This window comes from Rattus norvegicus, chromosome 11 (genome assembly GCF_021556685.1).
Source record: "Rattus norvegicus strain SHRSP/BbbUtx chromosome 11, alternate assembly SHRSP_T2T, whole genome shotgun sequence".
NCBI classification, from domain to species: domain Eukaryota; kingdom Metazoa; phylum Chordata; class Mammalia; order Rodentia; family Muridae; genus Rattus; species Rattus norvegicus.
In genome coordinates, this window is record NC_141544.1 from 43,219,852 (window position 1) to 43,243,124 (window position 23,273).

The 23,273-nt window shown below is 45.4% G+C and overlaps 1 long non-coding RNA gene across 1 annotated transcript; it reads left to right on the forward strand.

Moving 5' to 3' along the window:
- Positions 1 to 1,067: 1,067 nt before the first annotated feature.
- Positions 1,068 to 17,630, forward strand: LOC134480972 (uncharacterized). Its single transcript, XR_015633016.1, has 2 exons — positions 1,068 to 1,360; positions 17,429 to 17,630. It is a non-coding gene; the product is annotated as an uncharacterized LOC134480972 (long non-coding RNA).
- The last annotated feature ends 5,643 nt before the right edge of the window (positions 17,631 to 23,273 follow it).

Genomic DNA, 23,273 nt, shown 5'->3' on the forward strand with positions numbered 1-23,273 from the left:
TGTAATTTCTGATGATGCTGGTCATCCCATCGAGATCTCCTCAATACTTGTCTCACCTCGTTTCCTTGGTCAGAAAATAGAAAATATCTCCTGTTGGATTTTGATGTTGGTGCTGTGGTTCCATGTATTCAGGAGACTATGCAGCCCATGTTCTTTCTGACCTGAACTGTGTATGTTGGCTCATGTGTATGGCTTCTTTTCTGAGTTTGTCTCTTTGAATCCTTCTATTTACTTAACTTAGCCTCAGATCTATTCTTTTCTTTTCTGTGTACATAATTTTCCCAGGGAACAAACTGACATGTTCAATTTCCTATATAGCTTCCTCCCTCCCTCCCTCCCTCCCTCCCTCCCTCCCTCCCTCCTTCCCACCTTCCCTTGTCCCTTCTTTCCTTCAAATCTCAGCAGTGATTTGATGTCATCAATTCAAGACATTTCACGAACATTGAGATGTGGGTGGCAAGAATTTAAGTTCATACCTAATAACCACCTCACCTTTAAAAAAATATTTTAAGACTTTTTTTCAAAAGGAAAAAAACTAATTATGCGCAAGAGAAAAATCACTTAGAATTAATTCACTAGGAATTAAACTAAAATTAAAAAGGTAAGGATGTTAACAATCCTCTGAAAATAATTCAAATTAGAAAGACTAATTATGGAACCCCTTTACATAACTTGGGAAACAGTTCTCCAAGGCAGGGGAGGAGGGACAGCAAAGGGAAGCAGGAAGCTGGCTCACAGAGAACAAAGGTTCTGACCGGTGGTGGGGCTGGTGTGAGTGAGAAGTTAGGTTCCCTTTGCTCGCTGATGCCAACTCTGCGTATGATCTCTTTGGGTGTTTGGAGAGACTGCGGGGCACAACACGAGATACATTCAGTTGTGGAATCAGGGCCGAAATGATTCCTCTTGATGGCGGAGGAAGCCAGGAAGGAAGGAGCCAAAAGTCTTGATCTGAGCTGCCAGCTAGTTTTCCACGTGACATGGCTGAGCCAATAGTCTTCACAGAGCAAGACGATGAAGTGGATCATAAAGGGAGCGTTCTATGGGCGGACGGGTGTCCCACCCAAAGCTTTCCCTCTCATTAAGTTTCTACGAGAACAGGCAGAGACCGGGATCAGAATTTCAAGGTGTCTGCTAGCCCATTTTCATGGAGCCAGAAGGTGCCAGGCCGGCTGCTGGCGGAGAAGAGTCATCCATGGTCTTATCCGGTTGTGACTGCAGGGGCTTGATATCAACCTGCCAGGCATGATGCGAGCTCAGGTGCAATGGTGGCGGGACTGATAGGAGGATAACTAGCTGCTTTCTGATTGAGTTCGAAGCCCACCCCGCAGTAGGAAAATTACGACTGGTTCCCATAAACCTGGTCAGTGGAATTTAGTTTTACTTTGCTAGGTGGATATGGGTGTCCGCTGCCTACTAAATATTTATGTTTATAATATAGATCAGTGCTGCTCTCAGCACTGGCTAAGGAAGCAGCTGTTTGCGGTGGACCACAGTGAGCTGTGGAAGCCTACTCAGTTGAAGCGCTGAGAATAAGTGAGCATTGAGCGCTCAGTCATAGGGGGACGTCCATATCGCCCCTTTCCAAGGCTCAGGGGACATGGTGGAAAGGGAGGAGGAAGGAAGATGAAGAGCTGGGGACATCAGGAGCGTAAACACTATCTTCTGCACAGGGCGTGGCCAGTGCCTTTGTGAAGTCATAGCGATCTGCACAAGGCCTCGTAAGCTGGGGCCTGGGAAGGCGCCAGGAGCTGGCGATTGGCAGGTGATGGTTGCTAGAGGAAGGGGAGTTATTTTCTTCAGTGTTGTAGTCACTGTGAATCTTCCCACGCTCCAGTCAATCACCCTCAACTCATTCAAGCAAACCCTAAGTTAAACTCAGTGGGTCAGGAAGACAAAACAAAAGAAATACACAGACAGAAGGTGATGTGAAGATGGGAGAGGGACTGATTGGGGAGAAGAGGATCATGGGAAGATGGAGGCAGCGAGCGAGGTTATAAGAGCCAAAAATGACCAAAATACGTAATACACATGCATGGAACTATTAAAGAACAAAACGATCTGAGGGCTGTTTTCTGACTCTCTATCAAGGTCATATTAGCTAATTGTTGGAGGAAACCGAGCGGTTGGCCTGTGCTCTTGAAGGGGAAGTTGGGTCCCACCCCGTTCCTGTCCTTCTCACTCTGTTCCCTCTGCACTGGCTACTCCACTGAACACTCTCTCACCCCACAGTGCAAGGTTAGCAGGACCGAACAAGCGTGCACTGAAAGTGTGAGCCAAAAGCAGCCTTTCCTTTCTGAGGTCGCTGTCTTGGGCCAAAGGAAGGCAGCGCAGGTCGAATCCCTATGTCTGGTTTATGAAATTAAACCAACACATCCCAAGATGTATATTAAAACATCCTAAAGATGTGTGCATGCGCAAAGGACATCCTGGACTGAAGGGAATCTCTTCTCTCTCCTGCCCTCCCACCCCTCTCTTCACTCCCAGCAGATCAGAGTGTGATGGTGTTTACAGACATGTGTTTTGCTTGTTTTCTCAACCAGCCTGTGGCCTTGACTCTCTGTTCTTGCCAGTCCTACCTGCCTCAGTTGCAGGAGAAGGCGTCTCCCAGTCTTCACATTTTATGAGCTTGACCATCCTTCAGAAACATGCTCTAAAACAATGATTGACAGGAGAAAAACAGGATGTGACGCCCACGGTTGGCCAAAGTGTATGGCTATGAATAGATTCCATAAAGTGGGATGGGATATCCACATATAACCCTGCTGATAGACTCATTTGCTCAAAGAAAGTAGAAGCCGGTGTCTTCATCAGGGTTTCTATTCCTGCACAAAACATCATGACCAAGAAGCAAGTTGGAGAGGAAAGGTTTTATTCAACTTACACTTCCACATTGCCGTTCATCACCAAAGGAAGTCAGGACTGGAACTCAAGTAGGACAGGAAGCAGGAGCTGATGCAGAGGCCATGGAAGGATGTTACTTACTGGCTTGCTCAGTTTGCCCTCTTATAGAACCCAAGACTACCAGCCCAGGGATGGCACCACCCACAAGGGTCCCTCCCGCCTTGATCACTAATTGAGAAAATGCCTTACAGCTGGATCTCATGGAGGAATTTCCTCAAGGGAGGCTCCTTTCTCTGTGATAACTCCAGCCTGTGTCAAGTTAACAGTCAAAATCAGTCAGGACAGTCTGCAATCCACACTTTGCAGGGAAAGGATCTGTTGTTTCTGCATCCCTTGCTGCTACATATGTCTCCTTCCTTGCTGCTTCTGGCTCATAGCTAAGGCTTCCATTTCCCTTTCTGTTCTGACTACAGCTCAGGACTTCATCACTCACTGGTCCAAGAGCAGTTTGCGTAGACTCCTGACCTCTAATAATGTCTTCTCTTGGCAGATCCCCATCCACTGACCTCTGCCTTTGTGAGCTGGCTTTAAGTTCTCACTATCTGTCCTATTTGGAGTTGAACTTGATGTCCCTCTCCTATGTGCCAGGCTTGCAACATTCCTAAGTTTTCCTCACTATTTTACCAAGTGTCACAATCGTTTTTTTTTTTTTTTTTTTTTTCAGAGCTGAGGACCAAACCCAAGTGCTCTACCACTGAGCTAAATCCCCAACCCTTAGTTTTTTGTTTTAAACTTTAACAGTAACCAAGAAGGCAATCTGGTTGCAGCTGCCTGGATGGAGACGTTGAGCTATAAGAGTAGGTACCAGCTGCCCCATTTCCTCTGGATAGAACAGATCTGAGAGTTGCAGTCTGGGGCCTGGCATATCAAAGGCAGGGACACTCAAATTCCTGATGGACAACATTTCCCAGATAAACCTATTCCTGTTCTGTATGTGTCTCCTTGTGTGTTGGGCTGCATCCTCATAGCAAGTGGGTGGTCCCCTTTCTAATCTCCACAGAGGCATAGTCATTTCATCAGAACATACATACGTATGTGGCTTATCCCTCTGGAAGGTTGTGTGCAAACACTGTTGAAAGAACTGAGGGGGTAGCCCTGTCAGCCGTGTGCTTGCCTGGCATGCATGAAGCCCTCAGTTGGTACCTGCAATCCCAGCCCTTGGGAAGTGGAGGCAGGGAAACCAGACTACTCAAGGTCAACCTTGGCTAGCTGTTTAATTTGAGGCTAGAAACAAACAAGCACACCCAAAACAAGCAAATTTTAAAAGAAAAACCACCACCAGAGATGTGACTTGGAAATAACAGAGTAAATATAAGCAGAAGGGGTAGGTAGAATGGAGCAAAAGATACGTTTATGTAGAGCACACTGGGTATCAAGTCAGCTGTAACAGAAAGAGAACTATTTGCAAGTTGAGTAATGTGCCTGTCAGCCAAGTGGCTCTCACAGTTCTCTAGAGTCGCTGGCTGGAGAAGATGCCAGATAGCCTCAGTTGAGTCCAGTAGCACCAGGCTGGGGTCTGTGTTTTAGATGAGTACTTATAGTATTAGCTTTTTAGATCACAGCATTAGGAACCATTGTCTGGAAAGAATACAGCTTGTCCATAAGGAAGAAAAAGGCCCCAGCTGTTATTTTGACTTATGGAAACACCACAGTAGGTAAATTTTGGTTGTGAGCAAAGATGGTATTACGCTTTATGCAAAACCAAGTAGCAGGAATCTTGGAATTTCTGGAAGCTTCAAGAGAGGTGGAAGAGGCTTATTTCATAAGAAGAAGATGCCCAACAGCTTGGTAGGAAGCCAGAGGCCAGGAAGAAGATGGGTTTAGAAGTAGCAGGGATGAATGTGGGATTTTCCTGGGCAGCAACACAGAATCTTGCTTAAGTCACTTGCTGATTGGGGCTATGCATTCCTTCTATGAGCTTGAGGCCTCACTGTCTGCTGTACAAACTGCTCTCGACCAGTGAGTGATGAAGTCCTGAGCTGTAGAGTAGTCAGAAAAGAAAGGGAACTGGAAGCCTTAGCTATGAGCCAGAAGCATCAAGGAAGGAGACATATGTAGCAGCAAGGGATGCAGAAACAACAGATCCTTTCCCTGCAAAGTGTGGATTGCAGGCTGTCCTGGCTGATTTTGTGTGTCAACTTGACACAAGCTGGAGTTATCACAGAGAAAGGAGCCTCCCTTAAGGAAATTCCTCCATGAGACCCAGCTGTAAGGCATTTTCTCAATTAGTGATCAAGGCGGGAGGGACCCTTGTGGGTGGTGCCATCCCTGGGCTGGTAGTCTTGGGTTCTATAAGAGGGCAAACTGAGCAAGCCAGGGAAAGCAAGCCAGCAAGCAGCATCCCTCCATGGCCTTTGCATCAACTCCTGCTTCCTGACCTGCTTGAGTTCCAGTCCTGACTTCCTTTGGTGATGAACAGCAATGTGGAAGTGTGAGCTGAATAAACCCTTTCCTCCCCAGCTTGCTTCTTGGTCATGATGTTTTGTGCAGGAATAGAAACCCTGACTAAGAAACAGGCTGTCCTACTTTCTTTGAGCAAATGAGTCTATCAGCAGGGTTATATGTGGATATCCCATCCTACTTTATGGAATCTATTCATAGCCATACACTTTGGCCAACCGTGGGCGTCACATCCTGTCTTTCCCTTGTTAATCATTATTTTAGAGAGCACTATTATTTGTTTTTTTGAAACGCTTCTGTAACACTGTGTCTTAGTTTGCTTCTCTGTGATTGTGATAAAATACCATGACTAAAGCAACTTGGGGAGGAATCTTACACTTTGTAGTTCATCACTGAGGGAAACTAGGAGTAGCTGGAACTGAAGCAGATGCTATTGAGAAAGGCTGCTTACTGGCTTTCTCTCCATGTCTTACTCAGCCTGCTTTCTTATACAGTCCATAGCCACTGGAGATAGCTTTGGGGATAGCGCTGCCCACAGTGGGCTAAGCCCTCCCACACTAATTATCAATCATGAAAACCTGCCCATAGACTTGCCTACAGGCCAATCTGATGGAGGTATTTTTTTTCTTTTTTCCCCCTGTTTAAAGATTTATTTATTTTATTTCACTTGAATACACATTAGTTGTCTTGAGACACACCAGAATAGGGCATCAGACCCCATTACAGATGGTTGTGAGCCACCATGTGGTTGCTGGGAATTGAACTCAAGACCTCAGAAAGAGCAGTCAGTGCTCTTAACCCCTCTCGAGTCATCTCTCCAATCCTAGAGATGTTTTCTTAAGTGAGGTCTCTTACCAGACAACTCTAGCTTGTATCAAGTTGACAAAAATTAAGCAACAGAGATAGTGCGCCATGCTATGTCAGCAGCTTCATGCGTCTTGCATTTCCTACACCTCTTCATTGCATGGAGGGGCCATGTTGAAGAGTTGCCCCATCCTACCAAGGCCTGTGACATTCATTTCAATGTGTTCCCCTTGTTAATTTACACTTTAGAAAAATTGTGGCCATCTTAGTGCATGTGAAGTGACATTCCACTATGGTTTTAATATCTATTGCCTGAATAACAATAATATTGCCATCTTTTTGTGGGCTCTGTGGCTATTCATGTTGCTCCTTTGGACAGGTGTCTGTTCCGTGGTGCACTCATTTGAAAAAGACTGAGTTCTTTGTTGTTTGTTGTAGGGCATCCACCAGTGAAGGCTAAGTGGACATGAGCAGCAGAAAGTTTATATGAGCAGTGATTACACTGTGTGTTCAGGATCCCAGGGTAGTCCAGAGCCTTTCTCAGGGTAAGCTTTTAAGCACAGAACCATATTCTGGGTCAACACATTTCAGGTAACAGGAACAGTTAGTCAGAAGCAGAGGTACAGAAGCAAAAAAAGCAAGGTTAGTAATTCTTTTCCTGTGGAGTGATCTTGACACTCTTGGAAAACACCAGTTGGCCATATTGAAATAGATTATTTTTTGTAATTAAAATCATACCTCCCTGGCCTCGATGTTTAGTTTTATACCCATTGTCTTTATTTTGCTGTAAGCAGATGGGAAAGTATAAGCACCCGTTACTGTTGAAAAATACAACTTGGTTATCCAGAGTCTCTAACAATTCTGTATAACTGTGAGGGCTTGGATTTTTCCAGAAAAAAGAAATTACTCTGAGCATCTCAATAGGGCTATGTGTCAACTGCTTCAGGTCCAACTCTTCTTCCTTCTCCGGACTACGCTACGGCACTCGGTAAGATTTCTCAGCTGATCTCACATACGCCAACCCAGGAATTCCTTCTGCAGGAGACTGAGCAACCTCTTAGCACCTTGTTGGTGTGGCGTTTGGAGCCATTAAGCCGTTCAGATGCTCAGGGTCTACCCTTCCTCCCAGAGCTGGCTGAGTAAATCATTAAAAGACAGCAGCATGTCTCTCGCTGCCTTGCATTTGTTCCAGCCCAGAGGCCACACTTCCGAGCATAATGTCTTAGTGGGCTGTGAGTCAGTGCCCAACTGAGGAACTGAAATTAGACACTGGGTCTTTTGAGGCTCAGTTGAAAAGCAGGCCTGGAACTCAAGCTTAGCTTTCTAGCAACTTTCCCCCCTTTATGGGTGTGGGTGTATTTTTAGCACTTTTGTAGCTAAATATGTTTTGTAATTCACATATATATATTCTTGGAATATTGTATATAATATATATGCTAAGGATGTTATATATATATATATATATATATATATATATATATATATGGAGATACATCCCAGGAATGGTTTCAGTTGCATGTAACAGATTTATTTTTCCTCACACAGTAAAAAAATGTCCAAAGGTAGGTGGCGTCTGGAATTAATTCAGTCACTCAAAGATTTAAGGACTGGCATCCTTGTAATTTTTTATTGTTCACTATCTCAAGATGGCTTCACTCAAAATATTATGTGTGCAATTATTTCTTTTAAAGATTTATGGGGTTGGGGATTTAGCTCAGTAGTAGAGCGCTTGCCTAGCAAGCGCGAGGCCCTGGGTTCAGTCCCCAGCTCCAGAAAAAAAGGAAAAAAATTTATTTATTATATATAAGTACACTGTAGCTGTCTTCAGACAGACCAGAAGAGGGCATCAGATCCCATAACAGAATATTGTGAGCCACCATGTGTTTGCTGGGAATTGAACTCAGGACCTCTGGAAGAGCAGTTGGTGCTCTTAACCTCTGAGCCATCTCTCCAGCCCTATGCATGCATTTACAAAAGAGAGAATGAAGGAGGCATCCCCAGCTCACACACAGAAGAATCTTTCCTGGAATTATGGGGCTGTCCCATTATGCTTAGTAGCTAGGGTAGCATTCCATGGCTACCTGTAATTGGAAAATATCTGAGACTCCAGGGAACCAGTTGACACGGTTGGATTCAATTGATATTGATCCTCTTGTGGATGGGTGCTGGGTGCATAATCTTCTATGATGATATTGGAGCCATGTTTGAATGAAGGGAAGCAGAATGTCAGATGCTGCCACTAGCACACACACTCCCACAATGCCATGTGTCTCCTAATGTGCCTGCCTTCTGCCTCCTGCCTCATCTCTGCTATTGTTAGAGTCTCAGAAGTGATCTTGTCTTCTGTATTCCTCTGTTGGGCCTGGATAGCGGTTTGGCACGTGGTTCTCAGTAAAAATGGGAGGATTTCACCAACAGACTAGCATATGCCAGGGAGTATGGCAAGGGAGGGCTAGGAAGTTGATTAAAATCTAGTGGGGTTAGGATGGAAAAGTCAGGTTGAGGTGTTGCCGGCAGGATAATAGGCTCCATGTTTTCAGGGCCCTGAGTTTAAGCTTTCTGACGTGTTTCCTAATGACGTCCTTCGAATGTTGTAAGCAATTTCTTTTCTTGCCCTTTAGGGGTGGGGGAAACATTTAAAAAAAAAAAAACCAAAACTCATCAATGATCCAATCAAAGAAATGTCATTCACAACAAAATAAACCGAAGAAGAAATCCCCCAATGTTGCAATTGGGCGGATTTCAACAGCTAATTTATATTTTAGTATGGGAATGTAAATTAAAAGGCTAAACACTTGAAAGCCCCAAATTATTCCTGGTCTGACATTAAAGTCAGGGAATTGATCACATTTGCAGAATATAGCTAGTAAAAAGTGCTAATTTATGGCTAAGTAATTAAACAGGCAGACAGATGGTGAATCAAATGAGTTTTCCTCACATCCCAATTTGCATACTGTTCCTGATGGTGCCTGTTCTCACTTTGGTGGACGGTACCCTCCAGCACCGAAGTACATGGGGAGATATGTAAGTCACTTTCGCTGCCACGTATTTGGAGATGCTAAGGGGGAGATCTTCAGATCATAGACTTGGCAAAACAAGTCCTCGGTCAGGGGTCTCTCTCCTGCTCTCAACATGCTGGTTTCCCTTATAGGAGAGGCAGGCAATGGCAGATAACAAAATTCTCTCTTCTCCACTGAGTGATAGAAAGGGCAGTACACCACTTCACCCCAGCTTCTCAGTTGAATGGCAGCCGACAGCTCTCCCTTTCTCCGTCCTGGTTTCTCCTAAAACAGAGTTCATGTTGCTTAACTTGCTTCAGGGAAGCAGGGCAGAGCGATAAAAGCAAGAGTTCTCTTTTTGATAATGAATCAAACACCTATTGGCTGAGTAACCTTGGATACATTAGTTTAACTACCATGAGCTAAAGTTTCTTATCAGCAAAAGGGGCATGCTGGGTAATTACTCCATACGAAACCTGGTCTTTAATAACCACCACTCAAATGTTGGCACTTATTATCTCTAAGATTCTCCTCTGCAGTAAGAGCCTCCGAGTCTACAAGTTAAAGTACGAAGGAAAGTGACTTAATTACAGTGAATGCAGCCCGTTCCTACCTGCGCAAACTGGCAAGTTCTGGAAATTACTAGCAGAGCTTATTTAACTTTCCAGATAGTATCTGTGCTGTCCTTGACTCCACGGTACCACCAGAAGAAAGACCGTAGTCTCTTATAGGCTGTGTGCCTAGGTGCTGGGGCAGCCGCTGGCTGTGGCCCCTGGACCAGTATTGTGCTTATATTATCCTGTAATATGGCTGAAAGGGGACTTGCACAGGAAATGGAGTCTTCTCTGTCTCCTATGACTTCAATCCCTTCAGCAGAGAGGATTGGAAGTGTGTGTCCTTGGGATTAGCAAGGTGCTTGAGCTCTCACCCATCCTCACTTACAAGGTGTCACCCTGGGGAGAGAAGCGATTGTCTTTTGCTGGATTTTGAACCCTCCTGGATAGACACTCCCCATGACCAAGTTCCAGTTGGTCGTACGTCTCATTTCATGTCCATCTGTGTGTGGAAGTCAATTATTTGGGGTCATAACAGATGAAAAATAAGACTAAAAGAGATCCCAGTGTCCATCACCCCTGGCAACCAGGTGCTGTTTCTTGTGCATTCTCTTGAATGTCTCAGTGACGCCGCTGTGCCCCTTCCTGGAGAGTGAGAACCAGTTCTGCACGAGGCGATGGGAGCTTTACTCTGACTTTCTTATGTTGAGATCCGCCCCCGCCTACAACATAGCTGTCGCCACTTGTTCCAGGCCCGCCAGCTATTTCATATTGTTGCTGTAATATGCCTGCCAGTCACTGACACAGGAAAAAACAAAACAAAACTTGATTCAGAGCAGGGTCATGCTGACCACACCCTGTTATGTTCTGAATGTTCTGAGGTTTGTTAATCTTTTTTTTTTTTTTTGGTTCTATTTTTCAGAGCTGGGGACCGAACCCAGGGCCTTGTGCTTCCTAGGTAAGCACTCTACCACTGAGCTAAATCCCCAGCCCCGTTAATCTTTTCTTTTAAAGATTTATTTACTATATTTATATGAGTGCACTGTAGCTGTTTTCAGATGAGGGCATCAGATCTCATTACAGATGGTTGGGAGCCACCATGTGGTTGCTGGGAATTGAATCTCAGGACCTCTGGAAGAGCAGACAGTGCTTTTAACCGTTGAGCCCTCACCCCAGCCCCCAGGTTTGTTAGTCTTAAGAAATTCCACAAAGCTACACATAGGGCCCATCAAGTTAAAGTTCAATATGAACTGTTGTTATGTCTAAAATGGCTTGAGTTGGAGCTGACCTCTGGGCAACACTTCCTGCACTTGGGTATGGGTATGTGGTGTGTGTGTGTGTGTGTGTGTGTGTGTGTGTGTGTGTGTGTGTTTCCTTTATGAGCTGAAGAAAAGGTGTTCAGGGTCGTAGCCTCAGATAATTCTGAGTTATGGTCCTGATCAGTCTGTCTTAGGGTGTACATCCCATAAACCAAATCCCTGTCTGGCTGAGATGGTGTTAATGTGGTTTGTGGGTGACTCTTGGACCCCAATACTTACTTTATTTATTTAGTGACAGGGTTTCACTAGGTAGTGCAGTCTGGTCTCAAACTCACAAAAAGATCTGATACCTGCTCTGCCCTTCTGCCTCCAGAGTGCCAGTATTAAATAGGTGTGTGCACCACGCCTGCTCCCCTACTTAAATCTCAAGCAAAATAACATGAGAGGGAATACCAGTTCTCCTAGTCAATGTCCTATTTCTCTAAAGGGACACCACGACCACGGCAAGTCTCATAAAGGAAAACATTTAGTGGGGGCTGGCTTACAGGGTTCAGAGATTTAGTGCATATCATCATGGTGGGAAGTGTGGGGATACAGGCAGACATGGTACGGAGAAGGAGCCAAGAGTTCTACCTCTGGATCAGCAGGCAGCCGGAAGAGAGTGGCACTGGGCCTGGCTTGAGCATTTGAAACCTCAAAGCCCACCTCCAATGACACACCTCCTCCAACAAGGCCACACCTCCTCCAACAAGGCCACACCTCCTCCAACAAGGCCACACCTCCTCCAACAAGGCCACACCTCCTCCAACAAGGCCACACCTTCTCCAACAAGGCCACACCTCCTCCAACAAGGCCATACCTCCTCCCAGGCCACACCTCCTCAACAAGGCCACACCTCCTCCAACAAGGCCACACCTCCTCCAACAAGGCCACACCTACTCCAACAAGGTTACAGTTCCTATTCTAGTCCCTAAGCATTCAAAGACGAGTCTGTGGGGGCCATTCCTATTCAAGACGCCGCACTGGATTTTTTCCACTCGTGCCTCCGTCCATTCATCCTTGGTGCCCAGGAAGGTTATTGTTATGATCGAAGGGATGGACGCAACAGAGTCACGACAGATCTCACGTGGGAGTTTTATTGAGGAGAGGGGTATACAGGGACTGCCTCTGGGTGAGGGTGGAGGGGAAAGAGAGTGGGGAGAGGAGGGATTTGCCTTTTAAAAGGGCTGTAGCGCATGCGCAAGGAGAGGATACACGACTACCCCGGCAACAGCAGCAGTAATGTGTCACATCTTGGCAGCTACTGATGATGTCTGCTGTTGCTGGGTCCCTGGGCAGGCATGGAGATGCCTTATTGCAGAAGTAGATGGCCTTCATTGCTGTTTTGCCTTGGGTTTGGCCAGAGGAAGGCACTGGCAGTAGAACAGAGGGTAGAAGGTTGAACTTTGGGGATTTCTTGTGTTTCCTCTTTGTTACGTGGCTTGAGTTATCTCTCTACCAATGCCTTGTTTCCATTGGGCTGTCAAAGGAATGAGTAAGCTCCTTTCCACTTAGTGCTACCACAGCATCACTGTTACCCTGTATCATTGCTATTTGAAAATAAAAACACCAGGGTTAATATGAACTGAAAATTCTCTGGAAGAAAAAAAAAAAGAGCTTAAAAAAAAAAAACCACTTCGAAAGCAGCTGATTTAAAAATAATAAAATCAGGGCCTCAACATAGGACGTGCCTCAGAACCAAACCATCCAAACCAATCAAACCAAACGGAGTATGATCCTGGGAAGAGAGTGGTGGCGGGATGGAGTAGATACCCACAGGTTGCCCTTTGTCCTCTCCATGCACTCTATGGCATGTAGGTGCCCGTGCACATACACATGCATGTGCAAAAAACTAAAGATGTAATAAAAATTCATAAAAGTAAAATTAATGTATGGCCTTACCCTTTTATTGACATTTTTATATCTCTAAAAGTGTTTTCAAGTTTATTCCTTAATTTCTTTTTCTAATTATTTTTTTTAAAGAATACTTCATTTAATTTTGACAGTTTTGTGACTCTGTCACATTTTCTCCTCTAATAGACCCTAACACCATTGCGCTGTGCTCAGAAAGCAAACTTTTTTTTTTTTTTTTTGGTTCTTTTTTTTTCGGAGCTGGGGACCGAACCCAGGGCCTTGCGCTTCCTAGGCAAGCGCTCTACCACTGAGCTAAATCCCCAACCCCAGAAAGCAAACTTCTAAAGATGAGATTGATGGTCTGGTGCAACGCCCTTCCTGGAGAAGTTCCTCATGTGCTCCAGATGCCTGGGCATTTTTCTCCTGTGGTTGGAGAGCTCTGAGTGTGTTACCGTTATTATAGGCTTTTAAGGATTCCTTTTCACTTCCAATTGTTCAAACCTCCTGAAGATCTGATGGCTGTTTCACCTATTACTGAAAGTGGAATTTGAGCTCTTCAAAATTATTGATAATTAGTGTATTTTCCCTTTATACCTGTTCTCTTCCCCTCTTCATTCTTTGCTTCCTGTAGTTTAGGGCTCTGTAGTGGGATGTGCATGTGTTTATAACTTCGTTTTTTGATGAGTTGTTGTAAACCTTCTCCTGGCCTCTAGAGTTCTGAGGTAGTGAGTTCCGTTAAGTTGTGCTGATTTCTTGCTACTTTTATGGAGGGCTACCCTTCTGGAGGCCCTTACTCCCGCTGTCCTGCCCTGCTGGCCTCTTTCTAATGAGACCAAGGTCCTTGGAACTTCCAAAGAATGATATTGTACTCACTGTGCATTCTTAGAAACACCTCTTCCGGGCCTGGAGAGGGAGCCCAGTGGTTAAGGGCACTGGCTGCTTTTGCAGAGAGGATTGGTCCCCAGCACTGATGTTGGTGACTCCTAAACACTGGTAACTCTAGGTTCTCGGGATCCGACCCCCTCTTCTGAACTGTGGGCACCAGCATACACACGCTGGCAAACACTCAAACATGTACAATAAAATCTTTTTTTTTTTTTTAAGATTTATTTATTTAACGTATATGCACTGTCACTATCTTCAGACACACCAGAAGAGGGCATCAGATCTCATTACAGATGGTTATGAGCCACCATGTGGTTGCTGGGAATTGAACTCAGGACCTCTGGAAGAGCAGTCAGTGCTCTTAACCGCTGAGCCATCTCTCCAGCCCATAAAATCTTAAAAAAATAAAAAAAATGGTTTCCCCTTGGACCATCGCTTTTATTTAAAGTCTGAAAACAATTAGAAAAGACTGGGCTGAACTAAACTTGACCCTATTAACAGTTACCAAACTGATCACATTCACAGGAACATAAGAGGCGAGGTACGGTCTAGAGAACGCATCTAATTTGCAGATTTTATTTTAGCGTTGCTGGAGAAGTTAATCCGGTGAATCTATGTTAAGTGTTCGCTCTCCTGACCGTCTTGATAGCTGGGGTGCTATTTCTTGATCTGCATCTCACAGTCATCAGCATTAAAAATAAGAGGCTACGCACAGGGCCGAAGAGAAGGCTCCACAGTTAAGAACATACACCACTCTGACAGAGGACCCAAGTTCACTTCCCACAACTGCCATGTTAAGCATCTCACAACTGCCTGTAACTGCAGTTCCAGGGGACCTGGCACTTTTCTCTGGGCGTTTGCATAAGTGCACTCCTATAGGAACCACAGCCCACTCCTGGGCTCAAAATTTAAAATAATCCTATTCTATGAGCGGCTGCCTCTTCCTCAGAATGACTCTGATCATGTCCCTCTCAATAGAGAGACGCTTGATGGGGATTTGCCCACTGTGTAAAGATTTCATCCAAGGAGAGGCTCACTTTGATTTTTGTCCAAGCCTGCTGACATCCTACAAAGGTTAGCAGCAAAACTGTGGAAAATAATTAATGATTAAAATAGTAAACAAGCAAAAGGGCATAAGAAAGGAAATCCCACGGAACTCAAGATGTGAAGGGTAAAGCAGAGTGCTGGAAACCAACGTGTGCTGAAATAGCAATGTTAACTCCTTCACGAACCACTAGTAGGAAAAGAGTAGCTAAGTTACTGTACTCGTTAGTTACACTTTCTTTTAATTATTGGCCAGCCATTCCAAATTTCATTTGTACTTTGCTCCGTCCCAGATACACCGTGCCACAGGTGCATCCTGGGCCTTTGGTCATATCATCACTTCTTGAGATGTCATTTACTTTCTTAGATTGTATGGGCTACATAGTGTAGCCTAAGACTGGAGTAGAGCTCAGTGGTGGGGCGCTTGCCCAGTGCACAAAGCCTGGAGTTCCATCCCCAGTTGTGTGTGTGTGTGTATGTGTGTGTATGTCTTAGGGTTTCTATTGCTGTGATGAACCACCATGACCAAAAAGCATGCTGGGGAGAAAAGGGTTTATTTGGCTTACACTTCCACATCACTGCTCATCACTGAAGGAAGTTGGGGTGGGAACCTGGAGGCAGGAGCTGATGCAGAGGCCAGGGAGGGGTGTTACTTACTGCCTTGCTTCCTATGCTGGTTCAGCCTGCTTTCTTATACAACCCAGAACCAGCAGTCCAGGGATGGTATCACCTACAAAGGGCTGGGCCATTCCAGACCAATCATCAATTAAGAAAATGTTCTACCGTTTGCTTACAGCCTGGTCTTATGAGGACATTTTCTTAATTGAGATTTTCCTCTTCTCAGATGACTTCAGCTTTTGTGACATTAACACAAAACTATCCAGCATGGTGTATGTATGTGTGTATATGTGTGTATATATGTATGTATGTATGTGTGTACATGTATGTATGCATGTAAATGTGTTTACATATATGTAGGGATGTATGTGTGTGAACGTATGCTTGCATATGTGCTTATATGCATGTATATATGTAAGCACGTACACGGGTCTATGGTCTATGCCAGTTATTTCTTCTTCTCTAAGAACACCAAGCACAGCCTCTTGTCCTAAATAGTTATTTAAAAAAATTTTGTCTTACATTTGGGGATTTAAACATTAAGAACAAGAAAGAACAAAAAAGACTTATAGGCAAAATAGGGTCAGAAGCAATTTAAGTAGAACCTTATGGCTGTGTGTTAAAATGGTAGGACAGCAAACCTAAGAATAAAAGATAAAAACAAAACAAAAACAACAACTGAAGACATGCTTCAGGAGCCAAGGTTGTTTACTTCCGAAGGGTGTTCTTGTAAAGGGCTGGGGGAACAGCTCAGTGGGCCAAGTGCTTGTCTCTCAAGTACCTCAGTTTGACCGCCAGGACCCCGAGGATGACACTGGAAGTTGTCCTCTGGCCTCCATGTGTACCGCTCCACATGTATGCACACACTGGTACACATAAATAAAAGAGGGACACAGAAGCCTCCTCCTTAGCTCCTCGATGTGTGGATGAGTGGACAGGTCTGCCAGTTAGACCGAAGGCTTTTTTTTGTTTCATCTCTCAACTTTGTATCTGTTTGTCTGTCTGTCTGTCTTAGTCAGGGTTTCTATTCCTGCACAAAACATCATGACCAAGAAGCAAGTTGGGGAGGAAAGATTTTATTCAGCTTACACTTCCACATTGCTGTTCATCACCAAAGGAAGTCAGGACTGGAACTCAAGCAGGTCAGGAAGCAGGAGCTGACGCAGAGGCCATGGAGGAATGTTACTCACTGGCTTGCTTCCCCTGGCTTGCTCAGCTTGCTCTCATAGAACCCAAGCAGCCCACGGATGGCACCACCAACAAGGGGCTGGGCCCTCCCACCTTGATCACTAATTGAGAAAATGCCTTACAGCTGGGTCTCATGGAGGTATTTCCTCAAGGGAGGCTCCTTTCTGTGTGATAACTTCAGCTCGTGTCCAGTTGACACAAAAAAACCAGCCAGTACATTATCTGTGTATATATGTACCTACCTATGTATCTATCAATGTATGTATGTATGTATGTATGTATCATCTATCTATCTATCTATCTATCTATCTATCTATCTATCTATCTATCTATCTATCTATCTATCTATCTATCTATCTATCTATGAGCCATAGTTTCTCTGTGAAGCTCTGGTTGTCCTGGAACTTCAGGCTGGCCTCAAACTTGGGAGATCTGCCTGCCTCTGCCTCCCAAGTGCTGGGATTAAAGGCGTGTGCCACCACTGCCCAGAGTTCAAATTTATATATTTAAATACAACCCCAAATACTGTGTTCTGAGGCAGAGGCTTCAGGGGTGGTTAGGTCTTCGATGAAGCACTCACGGATGTGGTTAGTTTTATCCCAAGCCCTCAGAGAGCTTTCCATTTTGAATTCCTTCTGCCCACAAGGACAAAAGCAGCCCTGAGAAATCTGCAGCTAGAACCTGACCACACCAGCACCAGGATCCTGGATTTCCGAGCTTTAGAGACATAAGAACTAATTTCTGTCATTTATAAGTCACAGGTATGGCGTTCTGTAGCAGCTACACGAGCTGACTAACCAATTGTCCTTTTGCTAAAGCTACAGCTGTTCAAAGGCCCAGTTCCTCCTGTGAGTTTGGCTCCTTCTCCTTTCCTCTTTTTCAGGACCTGAGCGCTACCATGACACTGACGCCAAGCTCCCAGTGCTCCCAGCAGCGCCAGCCCACCAGCGTGCTGGTTCTTCCTCAGCTTTTCTGTGTTCGCGGTGGCGCCTCCTTCCTTGTGTGTTCAGCTGTACGGTTTACATGGATTTGAGAAACCCGCAGTTAAAGCAGCCTTTCTGGAAGAGGGGAGAGTTCAGAAATCATTTCCTATCTTTTTTTTTTTTTTTCTTTTTTTCGGAGCTGGGGACCGAACCCAGGGCCTTGTGCTTGCTAGGCAAGCGCTCTACCACTGAGCTAAATCCCCAACCCCATCATTTCCTATCTTAGTCTGCTCTTTTGCTAGCAAAATCCTCCTCTTCCACTGTTACCTCAGAAATGTCTTCTGCTAAAAGAGTGCTGTTACTGAGAGTGATATGAGCCTTAGCATCGTTCTGTCTACCAGGTCACGCTTAGGGAAAGAGGAAAAAAGAGAGAAACTTCCGGGAGCAACTGTATCACTTTTCTGTTGCTGTGATGGAATATCCTGTCAAAAAAGCAACTTAGATGAGAAGAGGGTTTATTTCGGCTTGCAGTTCTGCAAGGGATAGGATCCATCATGGTGGGAAGGGCGGGGCAGCAAGACCGCAAGGGCTGCCTGGGAGACCGGAAGTGGACGCATCGAATTTCATCAGCACTCAGGAAGTAGGGAATGGGGTGTGATGGTTAGTGAGACTGTTAAGTCACAAAGCCCACCGCTAGTGACATACCTTTTCCAGCCTTACTCTGCCTCCTAAAGGTTCCGTAACCGTAACTGGGGAATGGCGTATAATCCTATGGATGGGGAGGGGCAGTGTTTTTCGTTCAAACCACCAAAGTAGTTTTACATTGAAAGCACGATTTTGGGCCAGTTCTCTCAGGCTTACTGGTTTCTTAGCATCATCCAGAGACAGAGGGATTGAGTAATTGCTTTAGGACTCATTGCCAATGTGTAAATGATCAGATCTGCCCTTGTGCTTCTTGTCTATTTACTCGCCTTTCTGCAGCGGCTGAACCACTGAAAAAGATGTGACAGGAAACACTTAAGAGGGCTGGTTAATAGCCATCATTAACGTCTCCGTGAGAATCGTGAGTGCAGGAACATAGGAACAACTGGCTGGAAAAGACGTGGGCCTTTCCCGGCCTTGCTCCATCCCCTTGTTGGCACACATGAATTTGACCATCACATCTGAACCCTGTAGGGACCAATCATTCATGAAAGAGGATTTAAAATTCTCTATAGTTCCTTGGAGAGTCCTCAAAGAATTCCTGGGAATTAATATACCTGCTTATTTATTCAACAAATATTCACTGACTGTTAGCCAGATGTCTGGCACTGGGTTGGATTTGATCCTTGGGGAGGTTGATCTGCCAAGTTTCTGCTATCACTCTGTCCACCAGAGCGTCTCTGTCAGTGTCTGCGTTGTAGCTGAGCTCTTTGTAATGCACTCTGCTGCTCAAGGGAAGTTGGGAATCTGATGGAACATAAGGGTTGCCCCAATTTAAAACTTTTTTCATTAAAGCAGACCTTTTTGAGGCTATGGTCTAATAGAGGTAAGTGAATCATACATTATCAGCACACTGATGGACATATAATGGAATCTGCTGGTCATGGGAGGCTGCATAAATGATCCCCCCAAAGGTCAGTAATCACAAAAGAGTAATTGCTCATTGCTGTGGTGCATGGTTGTTACTGCTGAAACTCAAGTTTGAATTCAGTTGTCCTTGTTATCAGTATGGAGGCACCTTTTAACAGGCAGCATGGTTGGTGGTCAGTCACCCCCAACACCAACTCCGTTTAGCTTGGTTAAGCGATTGCTTATATCCTTCTGCTGTAGACGGCATGCATCTCCCTTTCCCAGGTAGAGCCTGAGATTTCCTGTGATACGGAGAAAATCATGGTTTACAGCTTGTTAGAGAGCAGTCCCTGGAGCTGGGATGTAGCACATCCGGGAGAGCATTCGAGTGAAGAAAACCATCCTAAAACCACGAGGCAGGAAGAAACTTGATGCAATGAAAGATGAGACAAGAAAATAGGAGGAAAATTATCTCTGTAATGAAGTATGCACTCAGGCATCCCCAGTGCCTCTCCCTCCATGTGGCTGCCTGCAGACTCGCTAAGTCCGCCCACTTTCTGAGTTTTGACACAGAAAACTATAACTTTTTCTCTTTCCATCTCTCCACACTATACCATATCCAAACCTAAGCTTACTCTTTGGACAGTCTGGGCATTCTCCATGCTCTGGGAACTGCCTTATCTTTCCCTGTAAATGCAGCTGCCTTCTGGCTTGCATTTCTGCCTGTGTCTTGACTCCTACCTTAGAAAGCAGTGACTTTTTTCTCTTCTTTTTCCATCTCTCTCCTCCCAGCAGCTGAAATCCCAATTTGCCAGCTCTGTTATTTCCTCTGTGAAATGCTGAAAAAAAAATTGTCCTCTTATTTAAAAAAAAAAGAAGAGTCAGAGCCCTTAAACATTATTGGGAAATACAGAGTAGCTTGTTAGAGGGGGCGCTGTGGTGGCTCAGTTGTTAAAGCCAGGACTTGAACTCATGCAAGCATTGGGACCAGAGCTCAACTTCAGGATCCACATAAAAATGCTGGCTGTGGTGGCCAAGTTCTGAAAAGGTAGAGACGGGAATCCTGTGACTGAGTGAATACATCTGGGTGCCTGAGGAAAAACCTAAGTTTGACCTGAGGCCTCAAGACACTTCTACACACATGTGCATCTGCACATGTGTGTATACATACATACCACACACATATGCATTCACAAAGACACATACCACACACCTACATACCACACATTCATACCAGACTCACATACCACACATACATACTACATAGATATACTTGCACACACACACACACACCACACACAGGCAGCACAATACACACATGCATATCATATCACACACCATGTCACACACCATAAATAAACACTAGGTGGAGAAGTGGAAGCAGGAGGAGTTGTTGTTGTTGGAGGAGGAAGAGGAGGAGGAGGGGGAAAGGGAGGAGGAAGAAGAAGAGGAGGAGAGGAAGGCTGCAGCAGCAGCAATGGCAGTGGTAAATCTGGCCTCTCATACTCTGCACATACTTGCCTGTCCTCCACTATGAGATAACACAGCTCAAGGACTTGCCCCATTTGCAGCCCCTGATCTTGGAATTCCCATTCTCCAAAGCATGACCAAAAGGCATAATTCACAACTATCAGACATTCTGTTCCCTCAACAGAAATCAGCTGATGACTCCATGTCTGTCCACTGTGCTGCTTCTGTGACTCCACTTCATCAACTGTGGGACTCAGTCAGGAACATCTCCAGTCACCAACAGGGGGTGGGGAGAAGGACGCGGTGAACCTTGCATTGACTCTTTCCGATTCTGCCTGGAAGTTACATGTGACCCTCTATTGACTTTTCATTGGATAAGAAAGTGGCTTTCCCGATGCCACTGGCACATGGATGCATAATCTCCCCATAGGGAACAGCAGCAAATATTTGGGAATGATAACGAAAAGACCAAAGCACTTAGTAAATATTTGCTGATCGAATGTTCCTATGCAGTAAGTAATCACATCCTAATGTATCATCTGGTTGAAACCCTACACACCACACTCTCAGAAGCCCACGATCACAAAGAGCTAGAATGAACCTGAAATACAGATTTCATTGTCATGTACAAGTTACAGCCACTTTAAACATTCCACCGCTGGGTAAGGAGACCCCAGCCTCCATTTTCTGGCCTATATCCATTCTGCTCTTTTGAAATGTATAAGAAAATGTTAGAAAGAGGAAAGTCTGGCTTACAAAGAAACTCACATCAGCAGAAAGCCAGGCCGTAACTCCCCCTGGAGTGGAAGAGCTGAGCTCCAGAGCCAGATTGTATCAAACCGGGCTTTAAAAGTAATCCAGAGCCATCCTATGTAAAACAAATTTGAGGCCAGCAGGAAGCCTCAAAGGGGGCTGCAGAGTAGGAAGGAACGAAATGGACTCCAGACTGTTGGGAGGATTTTCTTGATTGAAACAAGACCAACTTACAGAACTGCGCTCTGTGTGAGCCTATAATTCCCCAGTTTTCTGCAGAAGGAGGAGGAGGAGGGGAGGAGGAGGGGGGAGGAGGGGAGGAGGAGGGGGAGGATTGGGAGAGGGAGGGGGAGGGGAGGAGGAAGAAAAGCATGAAAGTAAGCACAGAGAATTTTTGGAGTAGCTGGACTTCAATAGAGGAAAGATGCTTTTCTGTTGAAAGAGACACCTAAGCTGTGGGTGAGCCATGTAGTGGGAGAGGTAGTAACTGCACACGGGACTCACCTCCACCCATTTGACGTCCAACCTAGACCCTGAAGCTGGATTGAAGAGGCCACATGCTATCTCCCTCCTGGACTCTCTTTTGTCTGTTTCTGTTTGATTTATTCTACAGGCTGGGTTGCTGCCATAGTTTTTCTTCCCTTGAGCCTTGGCTGTGAAGGCCTGATGTCTGCCTTGGCTGAGCTTCCAAACATCTCTAGAGGCACCCGCAATAGAGCCGAACTTTCTCCTTATTGCTGGTCTGAGTTGCCTCTGCCCTTTGCAGCTCACAGGTCTCCTTGCGAGTTCCTCCAAGGTCTCCTGGCTTGGACTCTGTGCCAGCCAGCAGGCAGTACATCTTTCTGCAGCAGGGTCACCAGGAGCAGGGCTCAGCCAGCACCACTGTCTTTCTAGACTCCATTATCCCAAGAGTTGTCACATGCCAACATCCTTGCGCCTTCCATTCCGGTCCCTTTCCACTGGGCATGCCCCCTAGGCCCCCACCGATGACCTCAACAATGGGATTACTACCTGTGACAATGGCTGTCATTGTCCAACTTTCCTATCATAGTCATAGTTTCTCTTTTCCCATCAAATGATAGGCAAGCCAATCGAAGGTAAAACATTGTTAGATCTTTCTCCCTGTATCATCTGATCTCTCCCAGTACCATGCAAGCTGTTGGCTCTCTCCAAGGAGCAGACACTGAGATGTGACCAGATACACAGAGATGCACTATGGCAAAGGATTGTGAGAAAGTGGAAAGGGTCATGAAGAGGTGGGAGGGAAGACCGGACAGGAACACTTTTGACTAGTGTGCAGTACTAAGAGGGCCAGTTCTTCAAAGAGCCAGGGCATCCCTGGGCCAATGCTGGCAACCTGGGGCTCCTGTTTCTGGGTAGGATCAACCACAGCATTTGCAAGGGTCAACGAGAAACACTTAGGGTTTCTTGTTAGAAAATTATAGATAATTTCAAGACATCAATGTCAGATTTTCACTCAACAAAAGTCAAGTGGCCTTGTGAGCACAGGACCCCGTGTGGGTCCTGTCGGAGCTTGAGAGACTGACAGCCCGAGTCTTCATGGGCATGAAGCTGGGTGTGGGCTGTGGAAGTGCCGCCCGGTGCTGAGTAACAGGCTGGGTAGTGTGAGCTCAATGACATACTGACAGATCTCAGAGCCCAGCAGTCGGGTTTATGGACAGTGAGGTTTTCTGAAGTTGGTCTCCAGAGCACTTTCTCAGGGTCCCCAGACTCGGAAAAAAGTTTCACATGTGAGGTTTTTGCTGAGTTAAAATGTTATTCTCTATTTCTAGTCCACAGGGCTTTTTTTGTTGGTGGTGTGTATGGTGTGCATGCATGTATATGCGTGCGTGTGTGTTGTGTGTGTGTGTGTGTGTGTGTGTGTGTGTGTGTTAGAGAGACAGACAGGGTGACAGAGGCAGAGAGACAGAGAGATGAAGAGATAGAGATAGATAGATAGAGACAGACAGACAGGGTGACAAGAGCAGAGAGACTGAGAGAGGACGAGATAGAGATAGATAGATAGATAGA